Source organism: Grampus griseus, assembly GCF_964374135.1.
Source record: "Grampus griseus genome assembly, chromosome: 6".
NCBI classification, from domain to species: Eukaryota; Metazoa; Chordata; class Mammalia; order Artiodactyla; family Delphinidae; genus Grampus; species Grampus griseus.
Genome location: NC_139000.1, coordinates 112,250,182 through 112,272,867, shown reverse-complemented (window position 1 = coordinate 112,272,867; position 22,686 = coordinate 112,250,182). Strand labels below are relative to the sequence as shown.

The window sequence follows — 22,686 nt, the reverse complement described above, 5'->3', positions numbered from 1 at the left end:
TACTCTTAACTGTAACAGAGCAAAGGGCCTGTGCCCAAGGCGTAGAAAGCCAAACTCCCACAGCGATAGGAGGAGTTTGCAGCAAAGTAAGGGTTTATTGCAGAGATCCAAGCAAGGGGGTGGGAGACAATCCGCAGATCCACTCCCCCTTGGTCTACGAGTTGTGTGTGTGTGTTTGTTTGTTTGTTTGTTTTAAAGGGGAAAAACAGAAGCTGGGGTTAATCATTGTCTTGTCACATTTCTTAATCGAAAATCAGGAGTCAGGATGTCTCTGGATTATGATTATCTGGCCAGGTGTTCCATGGCTGGGGGGTCTGTGAGCTCATCTTGCCCTGGAGAAACAACCTGCATTTATGTGTTAATGATATCTATAATAGCAATTTTAGTACTTTAACAATGTTAACAACAACAACAATTTTAGTCATCTGATTCTGGTTGATGAGTGTTCAGTGAGCATAGGATTGAGGTCAGAGGGGATAAGAAAAGGAATAAAATTTTGGATGGGATGAATCATAAACTCGGTAAGGGAACTTGGTTTTAGGGGGACTCAGTTTCATAACCTGAGTTAAAAGGATTACCTGATTATATCTCTTTCTAGTTTATATACTTTGGTAATATTTTTTTCTTTTTACAACAAGAGTGTGTTTAGGTTCCTTTGATTCTTTTTATTTAAGTATTTTATTGGATTTTTTTTTCAAACAAAAGTCTGTTCCTTGCAAAAAACCAATAACACAAACATGCATACATAAGGTCCGTATGCAGTCTGTTTCCAGAGCTCACCCTGTGCTCACTCCCCCAAGAAACCACTGTTAACAGTTTCACATATATAATCTACATTTTTCTCTAAGCTCATAAAAACATACATGAGCTTATATTCATATATATTAGTTTTAATCTTTTAAAATGAGATTATAGTATATACATTATTTTGCCACCTGAATTTTTTTAAGAGTAAATCATGAACATTTCTGCAGAGATCAATTAATCAATACTCCATGAGATAAATGTACTGAAACCTATTTCATTAGATCCCACTCAACAGACATAGAGATGGTCTCCACTGGTATTATTTCTGAAAGATAGATTCTGAAAAGAGGGTTTGCTGGGTCAAAAAGCATGCTTTTTTTTTTTTCTTTTTTCACTTGAATAGGTACTCCTGTGCTTTGGTTATATATTTCTGTGTAACAAACCACACTAAAACTTAGTGGCCTAAAACAACAACGATTTATTATTTCTCACACTTCTGAGGCCAGGAAGTCAAGCAGGGGTCTGCTGGGTGGTGCTTTTGCTCCCTGTGGCCCCGGCTAGAGTTGCTGATATGTTTTATGGCATCTTTGACCATACAGAAATTTGTCAATTTGTTTGTGGTCAAATTTATCGGTCTTTTTCTTTGTCACTTAGGTTCCTCATCTTGCCAAGCAAATGTTCCTTCACCCCAGAATTATCTAAATAATCTCAATGTTCTTGGATTTTAATTGTCTAATGAATTAAATGCACCTGAAATTTATTTTTATATATAAGTAACATAGGGAGAATAACTTGGTTTTCTTTTGGAGGAAAGCTAGTTATGCCAAAATCATTTGTTAAATGTGATTTCCTTTTCGACTGATTTGAAATGTAAACTTTACCATACACTACATTTCCTATTTATACCAGTGTCTATTTATGGATTTCTCTTCCATTTACCTATTAGTTTCTTACTCAGTGTGTCCATTTTAAAAAGAATAAGTTTGTTTTGGGACTTCCCTGGTGGCCCAGTGGCTAAGACTCCACCCTCCCAATGCAGGGGGCCCCAGTTTGATCCCTGGTCAGGGAACTAGATCCCACATGCCACAACTAAGAGTTCACATGCTACAACTAAGAGTTCACACGCTGCAACTAAGAGTTCACACGCTGCAACTAAAAGATCCCACGTGTAGCAACTAAAGATCCTGCACAGGGCAATGAAGATCCCGTGTGCCACAACTAAGATGCAGTGCAGCTAAATAAATAAATATGTGTGTGTGTATGTATATATATACATATATATATACATATATATGTATATATATATATATTTTAAAGAATAAGTTTGTTTTAGTAATCAAGAAATTCTGTAAACAATGTTACCAAACCAAACTTGGGTCCACTCTCCCTTGCTCAGTAAAGCCAATCTACTGACAGCAGGTTGTGAGGAAGGAAAGTGCAGTGTTCATTACAAGGTACGAAGCAAGGAGAATGGGCAGCTCATGCTCAAAACGCCCGAATTCCCTGATGACTTTCACGGAAGGGTTTTGAAAGGCTGGGGAAGGAGAGGGTCACAGAGTGCATGATCAGCTAGTGTACAATTCTCTGATTGGTTGATGATGAGCTGACAGGGTGATATTCCAGGAAACTCAATTACCAGTTTTCTGGCTCCAAGCAGTCTGGGGTCTATGTGCTGGTGGTCAGCATGCAGTTAACTTCTTCCACCTGGTGGGGGCTTCAGTATCTGCAGAACAACTCAAGGATATGGCTCAGGATATTATCTACAGCCCTTAAGGAGGAAATAAATGTCCTTGAATTCGTTTTATGGCTACACTCTTATTATTCCATCTTGCTTGATAATTTTCCTTTGTTTATGTATTTTCTCAATTTTCTGATTAAATTTGCTCTTTGGAACCTGAAGAAGGCCTAAGAGGCTAAAGCTTTTCTAAAAACAACAGGCAGGGGACATGGGGGCGAGAGAGGGGTCTGTCCCCAGGGAAGACCCCACAGGACCCTGCTTGGTTTCAACCATATTTCCATTTGAAAAAAAAAAGAAATGCCAACACTAAAATAATTTTTTTTTCAGGCCTCACTGCACAGCTTGTGAGATCTTAGTTCCCCGACCAGGCACTGAACTGGGGCCACAGCAAGTGGACACACCGAGCGAGTCCTATCCTCTGGACTGCCAGGGAATTCCTAAATTAATTTTTTAAATTATGATAATTAAACAGACTTCTATCCTAAATATGGTTATAAAATTATACTTGTGGACCTCTTTTCTGGTAGAAAAAAAAAAGAAAATTCCTTAAACCTTTATTCATAGCAGTGTATAACATGGCAAGCAGAAAGGGACTATTACTAAAGTGCTCTTCTACTGAGGTTTTTCAGAAATATACCCTGTCATTAATTCACAGTAAATTTAGTGCCATGCTGGGTGATGGGGACAGACATATTCAGGGCTGGGTATTGTGGTTTGTTCTTTCCAGAAAGCAGGCAGCAATGAGACAAACTGGAGGATAACAAATTAGAGCAGGTGGTTGGCAGTCCACTTACACTGAGTGTTTTCCCTCTGTGAAGTTATAAAAAGGCCATGTGTTTGTGTAGCTTTATGTATGTGATCAAACTATCCTGACACACAAGTCATCTTTTGTGATTGGGGAAGAGAAAGACCTAAAACCTTAAATAGGAGGAAACACATGCTCTAAAATCCAGACCTCTTGAAAACATGTAATATTCAAATGCAAGAGGAAAACAACTCAGTGTCTGTGCACTCCATCGTTTTATATTCTAAGAGGAGATCTTTTAGTTTTAAGCCACACTCCTGAAAGCCTACTCTGGCCTTATGCTAGATGTACAGTTTAAACTAACCAGTAGCTGCAGGGAGCTTGGATGGAAACTGCAGCAGTCTGGTGCATTTCTGGATCTTAATCTGGTAGGTCTAGCTTGATATGCAAAGATAAAACATTATCTAGTCAGGTCTTAAATTTCAGGCTTTCTGGGCTGGGTCACCACAAGAGCTCACATGAGAAGGAGGAGCTCTGTCAGAGGAGGAAGATCACAATTTATTTCCAGGAAGAATAAAGCAAAACACTGAGCCCTGAGCTGGGTAGAGCCTGACACAGGAGTCTCACCATGAGACTGAACTGGGGACGGGCTTGGATGAATAGCTCAGAGTATATCAAATTCCAGGGAGGCTTAGATAGGGGATCTATAGGAGAGAATCATGAAACTGGAAGATTCTCAGCGCTGTCAAAGCCTTCAAAATGTAATCAAGGAGGTTCCAGCCTGTCTGACCAAGACTGACTATCTTGAGGGAATCTTCACATGGTGGAGCCATTACTGAGATGAACCTTTGCAGGAAACATGAATGCCACCACAAGTTACTGCACTCTGTGGGAACCTGGTTTATTCGCGTTGTGCCCCTGGAGTGGAATCCAAGTGGAAAGATCGGCATGATGATTGAGGTCTATGGATACTCCTATACCACCAGAGACCTCTTGGCCCCAGGTATTATCAATCAGGGAGAGATCTCCCAGAGATCTGCGTCTCAATGCTAACACGCAGCTCCACTCAATGACCAACAAGCTCCAGTGCTGGATATCCCATGCCAAACAACTAGCAAGACAGGAACACAACGCCACCCATTAGCAGAGAAGCTGCCTAAAATCATAATAAGTTCACAGACACCACAAAACACACCACCAGATGCGGTCCTGCCCACCAAAAAGACAATATCCAGCCTCATCCACCAGAACACAGGCACTAGTCCCCTTTACCAGGAAGCCTAAACAACCCACTGAACCAACCTTACCCACTGGGGGCAGACACCAAAAACAAAGGGAACTACGAACATGAAGCCTGCAAAAAAGAGACCCCAAACACAGAAAGTTAAGCAAAATGAGAAGACAGAGAAATATGCAGCAGATGAAGGAGCAAAGTAAAAACCCACCAGACCAAACAAATGAAGAGGAAGTAGGCAGTCTACCTGAAAAATAATTCAGAGTAATGACAGCAAAGAGGATCCAAAATGTTGAAAATAGAATGGAGAAAATACAAGAAACATTTAACAAGGACCTAGAAGAACTAAAGAGCAAACAAACAAAGATGAACACCACAATAAATGAAATGAAAAATTCTCTAAAAGGAAACAATAGCAGAATAACTGAGGCAGAAGAACCGATAAGTGACCTGGAAGATAAAATAGTGGAAATAACTACCACAGGGCAGAATAAAGAAAAAGAATGAAAAGAATTGAGGACAGTCTCAGAGACCTCTGGGACAATATTAAACACACCAACATTTGAATGATAGGGGTCCCAGAAGAAGAAGAGAAAAAGAAAGGGACTGAGAAAATATTTAAAGAGATTACAGTTGAAAACTTCCCTAATATGGGAAAGGAAATAGTCAATCAAGTCCAGGAAGCACACAGAGTCCCATACAGGATAAATCCAAGGAGAAGCATGCCAAACTATCAAAAATTAAATACAAAGAAAAAATATTAAAAGCAGGAAATAACATACAAGGGAATCCCCATAAGGTTAACAGCTGATCTTTCAGCAGAAACTCTGCAAGCCAGAAGGGACAGGCAGGAAATATGTAAAGTGATGAAAGGGAAAAATCTACAACCAAGATTACTCTACCCAGCAAGGATCTCATTCAGATTCGACAGAGAAATTAAAACCTTTACAAACAAGCAAAAGCTAAGAGAATTCAGCACCACCACACTAGCATTACAACAAATGCAAAAAGAACTTCTCTAGGCAGGAGACACAAGAGAAGGAAAAGACCTACAATAACAAACCCAAAACAATTAAGAAAATGGTCATAGGAACATACATATCGATAATTACCTTAAACATGAATGGATTAGATGCTCCAACCAAAAGGCATAGGCTTGCTGAATGGATACAAAAACAATACCCATATATATGCTGTCTACAAGAGACCCACTTCAGACCCAGGGACACATACAGACTAAAAGTGAGGGGTTGGAATAAGATATTCTATGCAAATGGAAATTGAAAGGAAGCTGGAGTAGCAATTCTCACATCAGACAAAATAGACCTTAAAATAAAGACTATTACAAGAGACAAAGAAGGACACTACATAATGATCAAGGGATCAATCCAAGAAGAAGATATAACAATTGTAAGCATTTATACATCCAACATAGAAGCACCTCAATACATAAGGCAAATGTTAACAGCCATAAAAGGAGAAATCAACAGTAACACAATCACAGTAGGGGATTTTAACACCCACTTTCACCAATGGACAGATCATCCAAAATGAAAATAAATAAATGACACATTAAAAAAGATGGACTTAATTGATATTTACAGGACATTCCATCCAAAAACAACAGAATACACTTTCTTCTCAAGTGCTCATGGAACATTCTCCAGGATAGATCATATCTTGGGTCACAAATCAAGCTTTGATAGATTTAAGAAAATTGAAATTGTATCAAGTATCTTTTCTGACCACAACACTATGAGACGAGATATCAATTACAGGGAAAAAACTGTAAAAAAATACTAACATATGGAGGCCAAACAATATACTACTAAATAACCAAGAAATCACTGAAGAAATCAAAGAGGAAATCAAAAAGTACCTAGAAACAAATTACAATGAAAACATGATGACCCAAAACCTATGGGATGCAGCAAAAGCAGTTCCAAAAGGGAAGTTTATAGCAATACAATAAGAAACAAGAAAACAACAAAACACAAATACACAACCTAACCTTACACCTAAAGCAAAGAGAGAAAGAAGAACAAAAAACCCCAAAGTTAGCAGAAGGAAAGAAATCAGAAAGATCAGATTAGAAAAAAATGAAAAAGAAATGAAGGAATCAATAGCAAAGATCAATAAAACTGGTTCTTTGAGAAGATAAAATTGATAAACCATTAGACGGACTCATCAAGAAAAAAGGGAAAAGACTCAAATCAACAGAATTAGAAATGAATAATGTGAAGAAACAACTGACAATGCAGAAATACAAAGGATCATTAGCGATTACTACAAGCAACTATATGCCAATAAAATGGACAACCTGGAAGAAATGGACAAATTCTTAGAAAAGCACAACTTTCTGAGACTGAACCAGGAAGAAATAGAAAATATAAACAGACCAATCACAAGCACTGAAATTGAAACTGTGATGAAAAATCTGCCAAACAAAAGCCCAAGACCAAATGGCTTCACAGGTGAATTCTATAAAATTTAGAGAAGAGCAAACACCTATCCTACTCAAACTCTTCCAAAATATAGCAGAGGGAAGAATACTCCCAAACTCATTCTACGAGGCCACCATCACCCTGATACCAAAACCAAACAAAGATGTCACAAAAAAGGAAAGCTACAGGCCAATATCACTGATGAACATAGATGCAAAAATCTTCAACAAAATCCTAGCAAACAGAAGCCAACAGCATATTAAAAGTGTCATACACAATGATCAAGTGGGGTTCATCCCAGGAATGCAATGATTCTTCAATATATGCAAATCAATCAATGTGATACACCGTATTAACAAACTGAAGGATAAAAACCAAATGATCATCTCAATAGATGCAGAAAAAGCTTTTGATAAAATTCAATACCCATTTATGATAAAAACCCTGCAGAAAGTAGGCACAGAGGGAACTTACCTCAACATAATAAAGGCCAAATATGACAAACCCACAGCCGACATCATTCTCAGTGGTGAAAATCTGAAGCCATTTCCTCTAATATAGGGAACAAGACAAGGTTGCCCACTCTCACCACTATTATTCAACATAGTTTTGGAAGTTTTAGCCACAGCGATCAGAGAAGAAAAAGAAATAACAAGAATCCAAATCAAAAAAGAAGAAGTAAAGCTGTCACTGTTTGCAGATGACATGATACTATACATAGAAAATCCTAAGGATGCTACCAGAAAACTGCTAGGGCTGATCAATGAATTAAAGTAGCAGGATACAAAATTAATGCACAGAAATCTCTTGCATTCCCATACATTAATGATGAAAAATCTGAAAGAGAAATTAAGGAAACACTCCTATTTACCTTTGCTACAAAAAGAATAAAATACCTAGGAATAAACCTACCTAAGGAGACAAAAGACCTGTATGCAGAAAACTATAAGACACTGATGAAAAAAATTAAAGATGATACAAACAGATGGAGAGATATACCATGTTCTTGGATTGGAAGAGTCAACATTGTGAAAATGACTATACTACCCAAAGCAATCTACAGATTCAATGCAATCCCTATCAAACTACCACTGGCATTTTTCACAGAAGTAGAACAAAAAATTTCACAATTTGTATGGAAACACAAAAGACCCCAAAGAGCCAAAGCAATATTGAGAAAGAAAAACGGAGCTGGAGGAATCAGGCTCCCTGACTTCAGACTATACTACAAAGCTACAGGAATCAAGACAGTATGGTACTGGCACAAAAACAGAAACATAGATCAATGGAACAGGATAGAAAGCCCAGAGATAAACCCACACACATATGGTCACCTTATCTTTGATAAAGGAGGCAAGAATATACAATGGAGAAAAGACAGCCCTCAATAGTGGTGCTGGGAATACTGGACAACTACATGTAAAAGAATGCATTTAGAACACTCCCTAACACCATACACAAAAATAAACGCAAAATGAATTAAAGAGCTAAATGTAAGGTCAGACACTATGAAACTCTTACAGGAAAACACAGGCAGAGCACTCTAAGACATAAATCACAGTAAGATCCTTTTTGACCCACCATCTAGAGAAATGGAAATAAAAACAAAAATAAACAAATGGGACCTAATGAAACTTAAAGGCTTTTGCATAGCAAAGGAAACCATAAACAAGACGAAAAGACTACCCTCAGAATGGGAGAAAATATTGCAAACGAAGCAACTGACAAAGGATTAATCTGCAAAATATACAAGCAGCTCATGCAGCTCAATATTAAAAAAACAAACAAACAACCCAATCCAAAAATGGGCAGAAAACCTAAATAGACATTTCTCCAAAGAAGATATGCACATTGCCAACAAACACATGAAAGGATGCTCAACATCACTAATCATTAGAGAAATGCAAATCAAAACTACAATGAAGTATTACCTCACACCAGTCAGAACGGCCATCATCAGAAAATCTACAAACAATAAATGCTGGAGAGGGTGTGGAGAAAAGGGAACCCTCTTGCACTGTCGGTGGGAATGTAAATTGAAACAGCCACTATGGAGAACAGCATGGAAGTTCCTAAAAAACTAGAAATATAACTACCATACGACCCAGCAATCCCACTACTGGGCATATACCCTGAGAAAACCATAATTCAAAAAGAGTCATGTGCCACAATGTTCATCGCAGCTCTATTTACAATAGCCAGGACATGGAAGCAACCTACGTGTCCATCGACAGATGACTGGATAAAGAAGATGTGGCACATATATACAATGGAATATTATTCAGCCATAAAAAGAAATGAAATCGAGTTATTTGTAGTGAGGTGGATGGACCTAGAGTCTGTCATACAGAGTGAAGTAAGTCAGAAAGAGAAAAACAAATAATGTATGCTAACACCTATATTTGGAATCTAAAAAAAAAAAAAAAGGTTCTGAAGAACGTAGTGGCAGGATAGCAATAAAGACGCAGACGTAGAGAATGGACTTGAGGACATGGGGAAGGGGAAGGGGAAGCTGTGAGAAAGTGAGAGAGCGGCATGGACATATATACACTACCAAATGTAAAATAGATTGCTAGGGGGAAACAGCCCCATAGCACAGGGAGATCAGCTGGGTGCTTTGTGACCACCTAGAGGGGTGGGATAGGGAGGGTGGCAGGCAGATGAAAGAGGGAGGAGATATGGGGATATATGTATACATATAGCTGATTCACTTTGTTATAAAGCAGAAACTAACACAATATTGTAAAGCAACTATACTGCAATAAAGATGTTTAAAAAATATTATCAAGACTGCAAATCTATTCAATATAATTTCATGTTCTCCCTTAAGGAAAAAGGCAAAGCACAAGAAAAGGTCATTTTCAACTACTTCCCTGATGCTGGTAAAATCAGGAAGAAATTCTAGACTAGAACCGCATCACTATTTTCCTAATAGAACATCTCAATCCCTTTCCCTTCCTCTTGACAATGTGCATGAAACTAAGTGATAGAATCAACGTTCTTTTTCTGAAACAGCTCACAAATACATGAAGCAGTACTCCGTGGCTTTGTTCATATCTCTGATTTTCTGCGGACCTGTTTTTTTGTTTGTTTGTTTGTTTGCGGTACGCGGGCCTCTCACTGTTGTGGCCTCTGCTGCTGCGGAGCACAGGCTCTGGGATGCACAGGCTCAGCAGCCATGGCTCACGTGCCCAGCCGCTCCGTGGCATGTGGGATCTTCCCGGACCGGGGCACGAACCCGTGTCCCCTGCATCGGCAGGCGGACCCTCAACCACTGTGCCACCAGGGAGCCCTGCAGACCTGTTTTTTAACGTATTTCTAAAGTTGTTATGGGAAATAATCATATCTCCAAGTTTTTCTATTTCAGGGAAAACTTAGAGCAACTTGACTGAGGCCAGAGAACAAGAATCTAGGAGAAACTGAAATCTGATTCCAGATTTCTGTGAAAAAGTGCTCTTTTTCACTCCTTTTGCTAAGTCTATAAAATAGCACATTACAAGCTGCCACTTCCAGAGTGACAGAAATGCTGGCAGAAAGGAATGAGTGCCACCACATGCACTCACTGGCGATGTCTACCATCTGTTCTCTGGATCTCCCGGGGAACCAGAAATGGTTGGAATAAGCACACTCTTAGCACTGTGCGTTATTCTTCTTTTTCACTTTCTTTGAGAGTTTCAAGGTTTTGTTGGCTGGTTGGTTGAGGAGGAGTAAAGCTAGTACGAGTCTTGGTAGAGTTGTTGTTATTAGTGCTTCAGCTCAGTTCCAACCAGAAACTATGACTTAAAGTACAGGAGCCTGGCTTTATTCGCATAACATAGTTTGCTGTGCCTCCAACTACTTCCTGTGTGCTGACAGCTTTTTATTTATTTTTAGTCATTGGTTTGGTTTGGGTTTTTCCAGTTTTATTGAAATACAGTTGATGTACAGCACTGCATACGTTCAAGGGGTACAGCATCATGATTTGACTCACATATATAGTGAAACAATGACCACAATGCTTAGTTAACATCCATCATCTCATGTAGATACCAAAAAACGGAAAAACATGTTTCTTCCCCTTGCGATGAGAACTCTTCGTATCTGGTCTCTGAACAATTTTCAAATATACCACATAATTTTCAAATATACCACACAGTTAACTCTAGTGTTAACTACAGTTCCTCATGTTGGACGTTATAGCACAATACTGTGACTGTGACTATTGTCTGTTCTCAAAGCTAGGCACCTCTCCCCCAATTTAGGCTACATATCTTCAGTGAGAGAAGAAAACAGAGAATGTCTGTAAATCTCTTGTGAAAAATTCCACTTAGTTTAGAAAAGTTTTCACTTCCTTTTCAACATTTTTCTAAGAAAGGACCTAAGAAACTTGTCCAACAGGGTCCCAAGTAAAATAAGAGAAAACTGGGCTTGGGTATGAGCATGGTTCCGTGAATTCTACCACGATACCAGCAATGAAAGAGTCCCGAGAAGTCTGACTGCATTGTGGGCACCCCCATCACCAGCTGGGCACCGTACCCGCTCTGAAGCCCAGGACTGTGTTGTCTGAGAAAACTGAATTCTGTCCTGGGAGAAAAGAAATAAATAGGATAGAAAAAGCTCATGTGTTAAGCACAGAGAAGTAAGTTACTCAGCTGTGAGACATGGTGGACAGATGAGGTCAGTAGGGCATATACTGATACCTGTGAACAGAGATTGAAAAGGCTGGAAAGCCCAAAAGACGCCACATGTTCGTGAGGCACTCAACATACAAGAGGCATCGAATGTGCATCAAGCACCGTATCTTCACGGCACACTAAATGTCCGTGAGACACCCGACGTTCATGGGTCTTAATCCTGCCACCCAGAGGTGACGCTCTTACTGTGTCCTACGTGTCCTGCCCAAAAAGTGCTCAGCAGGTTAACAGGCAACCTGGGGCTGTGGCCAGGCCGTCTCGCTCTACACCTCGCTGACAGAGCCAGAGTGTGTCGTTGGCTTAGGGCACCTTCCATTTCTGCACCCTCGCTCAAACCTCACCTCTGGTTCTACTTACCCCACCATCCACAGGAGGCTGACGTACCAAAAAGAGACAGGATGTATGTACATTGCATGACCACAGGTTTTAATCTTTCCACCTGCCTTGCACCCTATCTAACTGTGTTGACTTTCTTTCTCCCTGGCTTCTCAAGGTGTGTTGGCTTTCTTTCCCTGACCTCTGGGAAAACTCGTCTGCTCGTGTATTTGGAGGGTACCATTGCACGGAGGTACCCTCCCACACAACATCAAGCAGGTAATCTCTGGGTATTACCCTGCCCTGTATATTAAAAATAATTTAAAAGGAGTGAAAGTTTTTTGCCTGATGTCCTACAATTTTCAACTCTTTGCACTCAGAAGTATACAAGGGAGAGTACACTTTCCTGGTAACAAGGGAAAGGATTCCTAATTTTGGCAGGTCCTAAGATATGTCCTTAGAAGACTTTTGAATCTTTAGGCTTTCCGAATAAACCAGACACACAATTTTTGTAATATTCTGGGGCATAGTTTATTTTAATTGCAAGAAGCTGAATTTCTTGATCCTACAAAGGTCACCTGAGTGGCCCTCTGACTACCACACACGTTGGGTAACTAGGCCTCATGGTTCTGGGCTTAGATAGCAAGAACTTTGGGTGTGTTCTGTCTGTTTGTTTAAATGGCCTAGCCTGAGATTTGGAGTTAAGGAAATCTGCTGTGTAAACTCCTATCATTTTATGCGAGGCCTAGCGACAGGGAAGGGCAAAGGTAACGGTTATGAAATAAAGTCACAGTGAGAAAAACCTGCTTTGTGAGCTGGTGCCGGTGCTGAGTCAGGAAGTGAAGAGGCTGTCAGCCCGTGAGGCAGATAAAGGATCTGGAAAAGCTGATGCTCTAGCCTATTAAGGCGCAAAATCCTCTTGGCTGAGGGCAACACAAAGGGGTTTTCCTTTTCTCAAAAACACAAAACCACCCCAAATCCAGCTACTGCACTCAGGGAAGAGAGGGGCACCCTCGCCACCGTGGAAGGCGGCTGTGTGTTGAGAACAGGCCCCCATCTTCCTTCCTCTCCCTGTGGGCTGGAAGGCCGGCCACTGCTCCTCTGCCTGTCCCAGCCCTGTATTTCGAGAGTGTTGGGAGCAGGTAACTTGGTTCTTTAGTGTCACTGGTCCACAGATGAAGAGGAATTAGTGGATTACACCCAGGGGCCCCATCTTCACCTGACTTGGAAGAGCTTTTGGACACTGAACAGATGAGATTTAGATTTAGATGAGACCCTGGACTTCACGCAGATGCTGTACTGGCACGAGGCCCTTGCGAACGTTGGGAAGGACTGAATGCACTTTACCTGTGAATCATTAGGGGCTGGAGCGGGGGCTGCTGCAGGCAGAATTCTGATGTGGCCCCGAGATTCCCAGGCCCTGGTGTACGTGCCTGGTGTAACTGCTGCTCCTTGAGTGTGGGCTGGTCTGTAAATATGGTGGATTTCACTTCCATGATAACGTTATTAGTCAACTGACCTTGAGTTCATAAAAAAATGAAATTATGATGGGTGGGCTTGACCTAATTACATAACCCCTCCTGCCCTTCAAAGAAGTCTAATTCAAGGGAAAGGAAGAGAAATTCTGCTGGCTTTGAAGAGGTAAGTCACTACGTTGTGAGAGCCATTTGGTTGGGACTTGAGACCAACCTCTAGGAGCTTAGAGTGATCTCCAGTTAACAGCTGGCAAGAAAGCAACAAAACAGCGGCCTCAGTCCTACAACAACAAGTAGAATCATGTCACCGGACCCTACTTAAAGACCTTTTATGTGATATGTTGTATGCAGCTATCAAAAAGGATGAGTTGAATCTAGAATGTTGATATTAATGCTTATAGAGTGCTATGTGCCTCAAAGATACAAAAAATACATATTTAGATCAGATATTCATTACTCTCTTGTGTTTTACTGGAGGGCCCCCAAAGTGTACATAATCAAAAGCATTAGTGTGTGATACAGAGTTTGATACAATTTGGTAGGGAGGCAAAGAAGCTTCTCTTGCACACCCTGCTGTGCAACACTCGACAGCAAACTCTCCTTCAGCACTTACCCCATCTTCTCCCGGTCGACAGGGCTCCTTTCCCCTCTCCAAAGGAAAACAGCCTCCTCTCCCTCCACGTGCTTCCCTGGACTCTAGGAACCAGCTGAGACCTATCTAGGGTCTCCTACCCTAAACACTTACCAGAAGGTTTGGCCAAGCCAAGCCAGGCTCTTAACAGGGCTACTGGTGAATAAAGTTTCCTCCATCATTTTACGTACGTAATATGTTTGTACATGCCTAAAAAGTCCCTGGAAAGATATCCAAGACATACTTAATAGTATCTTTTTGTGGCGAGCGGCACTAAGGTTGGTCAGGTTGTACAGGACGACATCAACTTGCATTTCATATTTTCATACAAAGTACCACAAACTGGTGGTCTTAAAACAATAGAAATTTATTCTCACACAGTTCTGGAGGCCAGAAGTCTGAAATCAAGGTGTCAGCAGGGTTCTGCTCTCCTGAAGGGCTCTCGGGGAGAATCCTTCCTTACTTCTTCCAGCTTCTGGTGCCCCCGGCACTCCTTAGCTCTGAACAGCATCATTCCAGTCTCTGCCTCCATTTTCACATGCCATCTTCCTGTATGTCTGTCTTTGTGTCTCTTCTCTTCTGAGGACACCAGTCCTGTTGAATTAGGGCCCATCCTAATAACTTTCCTTGATCACATCTGTAAGACCCTACTTCCAAATAAAGCATGGGGTAGGGGAGGGAGGGGGTTCTTTGGGGACACAGTCAATCTACACAAGCCATGATTACTCTTACGATTAAAAGACAACGGTTCAACGTGCAACATTCTACAAGGCAACTTGTCTCTTTAAAACATCAGTGCTATGAAAAATTGGAGGGGCTGTTGAAGAATAAAAGAGATGTAAGAAACATAACCAAAATGCAACGTTTAAAACTTGTCTGGGGCTTCCCTGGTGGCGCAGTGGTTGAGAGTCTGCCTGCCAATGCAGAGGACACGGGTTCGTGCCCTGGTCCGGGAAGATCCCACATGCCGCGGAGCGGCTGGGCCTGTGAGCCATGGCCGCTGAGCCTGCGCGTCTGGAGCCTATGCTCCGCAATGGGAGAGGCCGCAACAGTCAAAGGCCCGCGTACCGCCAAAAAAAAAAAAAAAAGACATTTGTCTGGATCCTGGTTTGAAAAAAAAGTCTGCAAAAGATGTTTCGTTGTTGTTGACAACTGGCAAAATTTAAATATAGCCTGGTTATCAGACGATATGAGGGATTTATTGTTAACTTCCTAGCTGTGATATTTGATCGTGTTGGAGAGGTGTTATTCTTGAGATGCATGTTGAAGTATCTTTGGGGAGAGTTTCATAATGTCTGCCTCCGACTGTCACAAGTTTCAGGGTAAAAAATTACACCCGAATACAGATGAAGCTAATACAGCAGGATTTTTGCATCTAGATGACTGATCCTGTCATGCCCATGATTAAAACATTTCCATGTTACATGCAGCTACTGTAAGTTGATGTTAGACTTAAAAAAAAAAATCTTATTCATTTATTTATCTTTGGCTGCATTGGGTCTTCATTGCTGTGCGTGGGCTTTCTCTATTTGCGGTGAGCGGGGGTTACTCTTCGTTGTGGTGGCTTCTCTTGTTCCGGAGCACGGGCTCTAGGCACGCGGACTCAGTAGTTGTGGCACATGGGCTCAGTAGTTGTGGCACACGGGCTTAGTTGCTCCGCGGCATGTGGGATCTTCCCGGACCAGGGCTCGAACCCGTGTCCCCTGCATTGGCAGGCGGGTTCTTAACCACTGTGCCACCAGGGAAGCCCCACTTTAGACTTTTAAGACCGAAAATTTTAGAGTGTTTATCATATACCTTAAAGAAATGAAAAACCATATTTGAGTATGCAATAAACTCATTTCATACTCTCAGGTATTTTGGGTTTGAAAATTTTCATAATAAAAATTGTGCAGGAAAAACTACTCAAACAACAACAACCACAACCATTTCAACAACTCCCAGTTATCTGGGATAAAACACAAACTCTTCCATACAACTGCATCAACAACCCACCTCCTCATCCCCCTTCCACCTACATTCCAGTAACAGCAGGGCACCATTCGCGTTTACACTTCTTCCTTTCCTTGCCACCAGGTGCTGTCGGACATCCCCCCCCGCCCCCCCCCGCTCCCCCAGCTCCAGGTCAGAGGTCACCTGCGGAATTCAGGACGTCCCCACGCCGCAGAGCCGCGTCCTGGACTGTCCTTGTGCGGCCCTCCCTGCTCTGGGATTCCGCACTGGCGCGCCTGAGGAGTTCCACAGCTGTCTGCCAAAAGGAAATCAACTCAGCTCTGCCATTCGAGTCCTCAGGTTACATGTTTTCTCCAAAATAGTCAATTAACAAGCATTATTTTTGACAATTCATAAAGGCTAACCGGGTTCCGGCGCGGAGCCGGGTCCGCACGTAAGCTCAGACAGACCGGCTGCCCACGGAATCAACGCTCCCGCCACGGTAGCCCAGTCTCCGCGCTGCTGGACGCCGAGGTCCCGCCAGCGCCGAACGCGAACCTGATTCGCCGGACTGCGCGTAGTGCCCTTCGGGGAGACCGGCCCGGTGCCACCTCAGTCCTCTCGCGAGGTCACCAAGACGAGGACCCCCCCACACCGCGAGGGGCGTGACCCACCAGCTGGGAAAGGTCGCGCCCCTAGCCGGCCCCGCCCCAAGGCGCCACGGCCCCGCCCCAAGGCGCCACGGCCCCGCCCACTGCCTCGCACGGCCCTCCCACTACTCACACACGGCCCGCCTACCGCTCCTACGCGGCCCGCCCCCTGCCGCCACAAGTCCCTCCCCATCCTCCCCAAGCCCCGCCCCTGCTCCAAAAGGTCCCGCCTACTGCCTCCACGCGTCCCTCCCCCTGTTCCCACACGGCCCAATGGGCGTCTACGCGGCTCCGACCGGCCGTTCACGGCTACGCGGTGACGTCAGGCGCCGACGCACCTGTCGGCCCTGCTAGCGCCGCTCCTGTCGGCTTCCTGGGGTCGGTGGGTCGGGCGGGACGGTCCCGAGCCGCAGTCCTTCCTGTGGTCCCGTCGCCCGCGGCCGGAGTCGGGCCGAGCGCCGAGGAGGGGTGCTGGTGGCCGGCCGCTCCAGTTCCTCCCCGAGTTGGAGCATGGCTGCAGCTGCGGTCCCTCCAGAGGGAGGTGAGCTCGGAGGCGGTCGTGTTTGATTCGGGGCAGCAGCGGGTCGAGTCCAGGGCCCCGGAGCCGGCGGCTGCAACTTGATGCGGCTCCCTCCCGGCTGAGCCCGTGGGTTGCGGTCGCGGTGGGGCTGGCCGCGCCGGCCGCCCTCAGATGCGGAGCCCGCCGGCGGCGCAGGACGCGGCCCCGGGGCTGCTGTCTGCCTCTGAGCGGCGAGGTGAGTGGCGGCGGCGGCAGGGGGTCCGGGGCCGTGGCTTCCGCGGGGCAGGGGCGGGCCGCTAGCCTCTCCGTCCTGGGACGCTGACCCTGCCCGCAGCAGGTGTGGCCCGCGGGCGTTCTCTGAGCTTTCACCTGCTTCCTTCGGGAACCGCCGAAAGACCTGTGAGCAGAATGGACGTAGGTGCCAGGAAGAGATTAATTGTGGGTTTTACTTTTGCGAAATTTGCCCAACTATAAAGTTCAGTGTTTCTTTCTTTAGATTTATGTGTATATCAAGATATAGTTTGTGTGTATATGTAACATTTGTGTTTTGTTCTTAGACTTGGACCGGAAACCACCTTAGACTCAGAAATCGATATTGTATATAATGTGCTTTATTTGTATAGCATTTCAAAACCGGAGCACCTAGAAGATAATTACACATATTTATGCATATTAGAGACCGAGATTTGTGTTTCCTTTGGAAGAAAATTCTTTTTTTTTTTTTAATAAGAAATGAATCAACAGTGACCCGTACCATTTTTTCTCTTTGGTAATTCAAAAGTTCAGTTCTGCAAACTATAAACTTTTTTGAGTTTACAGCATGCAGTTCAGTTACAGCAGCGTCACTGTGGTTTGTCTTTGATTGTTGAATCTTTCCAGAAATGCTTTACTTTTCATCTCTCAAGAGTTAATTTAGAAGAATCTTTTCTTGATGAGGTCGGCATGGAAATAATTTAACTGATGTCAGTCAATTTTACTTGCTTCTGTGAGTCACTGGAAAATACTGTCTGTGTAGCACGGGAGTACACAGAGAAGTTAAAATGCTCGTGTATAGGTTGTTGATTTCATCCTAAAAGGTGCTGTTGCTGATTTTCTTGTTACAGACTGTGGCTTAAAAACCAGGTGTGTGCCCTGCAGTTATTTACTCAGGTTAAGCCAGCTTTTATGACCTCTGGTTAATAGGAACAGCCACTGTTGGAAGAACCCAAGGCAGATTGCAGCTCTCCCACACCTAACTCCCCACACTCTTCAAAGACTGAATCTTTGTTTGAAAAACAGGTCACATTATTTTAAGAGATCAATATGAATGTATATAGTACCTACAACTTTAGTTGGAACTTGTGTTTTAGCATGTGTTTTCAATCATACATAGCTCATTAGGAATGCCAATATTTAACCCGGTTTTGGATATATACAGTTTAGGGGAAGGATTTGCTGAGGTTAGGATTTTATGTCAGTGAATTGGCTGTTTTCCAGGTCATGTTGGTGATAGGCTTTCCATTTCCTGTTGTGACATGTTGGTAATAATTTTCAGATGGCTCAGGAAGCCAGATTTGATCTCTGTGGTGGGTCAGATATCAAAGCAGTATCCTGTGAGGTTTGGCCACTATCACTGCTTTGTAGAGCTTTCATCTTAGTTTCTAGTCAAACCTTTCAGCAGGGATCTAAAATATGATGTGTTAATATTTATTGAGTGAATTCTATGGTTCAGGATCTTTCCTAAGTGGTTTTGTGGATTATCTCAATTCTCACTCCAACCCCTTGAAGTAGGTACTTTGATTTTTCCCGTTATAGAGCTGTGGAAACTGAGGCATAGAGGATTTAATTAATTTGCCCAAGGTCTCAGTCAGTGTCAGAACTGAGACTGAAGCCTGGCAATGTGATTTCAGAGCTCTTGCTCTCACTGGCTGCACTTCATTGCGAGCGAGACTCAACAAAATGCTGGAAGAAAAGATGGGGTGAGAGAGATGGCAGCACAGGTCCATTTATTCTTCAGTTATAAAAATAATGTAAAATTACAGAAACTCTGGAAAATCTTTTTTTTTAATCCTCATGCCACTACTCTAATAAACTCTTCTTGTGTTTTTTAATTATGCACTTCCACATGTGTATATAAACATTGTAGCTATGATACATTTTGATTCTTAAAGATCAGTGTTCTTCGGTTAAGTATAAGGTTAAATATAAAATGAAAGATGAACCCACGTGGGGAAAATGCCCATTTGCATTGCTGAAATATAGAGAGATTTGATCTGCAACTTTGATTGGAACCATGTCAGGTAAATACATTTGCCCTCATGGGAAGTAGTTGAACAGTTTCTGTCTTGTAAAGTCATGGAAATTATTTAGTTTTCAAAGTCTAAGTCTTCCACAGCATCTTTTTGTTGGATTGTTTACCTTTTTACTTGTTATAGTCTGACTTTTATATTTGTGTGTGTGTTTTTCCTTTTAAAATCATCTAGCTGTTATCTTTTGACTGGATCTAAAAATATTTATGAATCTGGGAAATTTTCTTAAGAATAGAAAGCCACTTTCTTTAGCAGGTTATCCATTTAATACTTTTTTGAAGAGAAATATCTAAGGTGCAGCGATTTGGACATGCAGCTAACTTAATGGACAGTAGGATAAAATACCAGGAAATATTACTTTGGGGAGAAATGCGTTTCATTACTGTCATGTCTTGTAAGTACTGACAATTTGTATTAGGGTAAATTCTTTTTTAATATGGTGATGTTCTGATCTAAGTTTCATGATGTTATAATGGGTAGAGGGGTCATTCCCTGGTAAAATAAATTTGAGAAACTTTTAATAAATTTTGTTTATGAAGTTAATGTTTACTACAGGTTTTCTCAAGAACCTTTCTTATTCTGTTAACCATTACAATTCTACACAGGGTATGTTTTATTACCCAGACTTATCTGACCACGAAACCTTGCATTGGACTTGTGTTCTCTGCACACACTCACTCATCGCCAAATGTCTTTGTCACCTTCTTGGCTTGATTCACGCCAATGCTTCACTGTTGCTTCAATGAACTAACCTCTTCTCCCACCTCTGCCCCATAAAATCCCACTTACCTTTTTTTTGGCCACACCACGTGCTTGCAGGATCTTAATTCTCCTCCCAGAGTTTGAGCCTGGACCCCTGGCAGTGAAAGCACGAGTCCTAACCACTGGACTGCTAGAGAATCCCTCCCACTTACCTTTTAAGGTCCAATTCAAGTGTGTCTCTTCCAAAGAAGTCTTCGCATCATCAATTACAGATGGATGCAGTCTTTTCCCCGAGCTCTTGTAACAATTTCAGTGTCTTCTGTGACATCTGTCATGCGTTGCCTGTCATTATATGGATATATAGTAATTTATAGGAAAAAATTACTATATCCCTTTTGAGGACAGTATATTATGTAATTTATGCTGAAGTTTATTGAAAGCTGTAAGGCCTGTACAGATATGATGCCATTAATAAATAAAAATTTTGTCTGTATTTTTTTTTTTTTTACAGTTTCTGGTACACGAGTGGCCATTTTACAAACTTTAGTAAATGTGTAAATGATTGTGTTGAAATTCATTGTCACGTTTTAATCTTTGACAAGTCTTTCGCACACCTAGTTCTTGAAATATTTACGTGAGGAAGCTCCTTACTTCCAAGTGGCTATATCAGTCAGAGTTCCACCTCCCTGCGGTTATTGCTGTTGAGACTTTGTTTGTTTGTTTTTAAATTTTTGGCTGTGTTGGGTCTTCGTTGCAACGCGCGGGCTTCTTATTGCGGTGGCTTCTCTTGTTGCGGAGCATGGGCTCTAGGCACTTGGGCTTCAGTAGTTGTGGCACGTGGGCTCAGTAGTTGTGGCTCACGGGTTCTAGAGCACAGGCTCAGTAGTTGTGGTTCACGGGCTTAGTTGCTCTGCGGCATGTGGGATCTTCCCGGACCAGGGCTCGAACCCGTGTCCCCTGCATTGGCAGGCAGATTCCTAACCACTGTGCCACCAGGGAAGCCCTGCTCTTGAGACTTTTGTTCATCTCTGGCTGCTGACATTTGGGATTTTCTTTTCTTCTTTCTCTGGGGTTGATTGTGCCTGCTGTTCTGTCAGATAGCTGACTGACACGCCTTTGCAACTTAGCCATGGTCCTCAGGCCTACCCAGTCCCCTTGATGAGAGGGCAAAACCTTGTTGGAAGCTATGAAGAAGCAGCGTGCCTCCCTCAGGCTCTGGGTTCCAGGTCTCCCTCGTTCTGCTCCCCACCCCCCAGTTCTGGTGCTGAACCGCTCAGTGTCTGCAGTTCAGGGGCTAGACTGGTGCGCTCAGGGTCGCCATCCCCTCACTGCAGTCTGGCCTGGAATAGGACTAAAGCCTGGGTGTGTAATCCTGCTGTTGGAAAGAACGCTCTGGTTCTGAGTCCTACAAGCTGCTGGAGATTGCACTTTGTTTCTTCCAGCTGTTTTGAATCAATCAAGTCAGAAACCGAGCAGATACCTTAGATTTCTCCTTCACGTTCCTCGCGTTTTGTTAGCTACCGTGGCCTCTTAAATGTCCCTCGCAGCCGTTCCTACTTCTTCATGTGGCCATGACTCAGTTCGGTGGTGACCTCACTGTGCTGTGTCCAGGGCTCTTCAAGGTCTCCTGGAGTCCTCCCCGGGTCACTCCTGCCCTTCTCCTCTGCCTTCCACGCTGCTGCTGCTGTTGCTTGTTAAAGTTTGTATCTGATCAGGTGATTTCTCTTTTAAACCTCTTAATGGTTTCTCACGTGTTGTCACGAGTAAGTTCCTCAGCAGGACCTAGGAGCGCCTGCCTTTCTCTGGCGTCCGTCCACCTCCTCGGCTACTCTCCAGCCCCTGCCTCTTCCATAAGCTACCCGAGCAGGTCTTGTTATGCTGCTGTGTTTTTGCATGTACTTTTTTCTTTTCCTTTATTGACTTGGCACCTCATAGTTGGCCTAGTTGATGCGTCCTAATCCTTCAGTACTCATTTCCTCTTTCAGTGTTTGCAGACTTTCCCAGGCAGCAGCTTGTTCCTGCTCAGTGTCATCATGTACCTTGAGCATACTTCTCCTCTGGCGCTTCTCACACCATATGTCATTGTTTGTCTGTCTTTCACGTTCACTGCCTTGGGAATAGGGACCATTTCTTACTCATCACCCCAGCACATGCTGGGCGCTCAGCAGATGGTTGTTAAATGCATTAATCAGTGACTCTCCAAACTGACTTTGGCTACTAGGTAGATGGTGATCCTGTAAACTGAGATAGGGAGAGGGGGAGGACGAGCAAGTTTGGGGCAAATATGTATTTGGCTTAGGTCTTGTTGAATTCGAGTTCCCATGCAACATCCAAGTACAGATGTATCCATCATCCGTTAGGCATTTGCTATTCATTCATACTATAGACATTAATTGATCCAGCAAGCTTCCGTAGATAGAGACCAGGCTATTCCAAAATTTATATGGAAAGGCAAAGGAACTAGAATAACCAAAACAATTTTGAAAAATAAGAACCAAGTGTGAGAAATCAATCTATCCAATTTCAAGAGCTCCAGTAGTCAATACTGTCCTTACTGCTCTAGGTATAGACACACAGATCAACGAAACAGAA

The 22,686-nt window shown here is 42.9% G+C and overlaps 1 protein-coding gene and 1 long non-coding RNA gene across 4 annotated transcripts in view; one reads left to right on the top strand and one right to left on the bottom strand.

The window, feature by feature from the left end:
- Positions 1-14,382: 14,382 nt before the first annotated feature.
- Positions 14,383-16,554, bottom strand: LOC309824518. The gene is made up of 3 exons (XR_014296937.1): positions 16,360-16,554; positions 16,139-16,250; positions 14,383-14,596 (listed from the first exon to the last, which is right to left on the bottom strand). It is a non-coding gene; the product is annotated as an uncharacterized lncRNA (long non-coding RNA).
- A 374-nt stretch (positions 16,555-16,928) lies between these two features.
- Positions 16,929-22,686, top strand: part of CLCN3 (chloride voltage-gated channel 3) — an 82,865-nt gene continuing 77,107 nt past the window's right edge. For 2 of the 3 annotated variants that reach the window (XM_082656612.1, XM_082656615.1), the window contains exon 1: positions 16,929-17,125. The gene's annotated coding sequence lies outside the window, so the exon portion shown is untranslated. Of the gene's footprint in view, positions 17,126-17,220; positions 17,340-22,686 lie in introns of those variants that run through there. The other variant, XM_082656613.1, reaches the window with a different exon arrangement.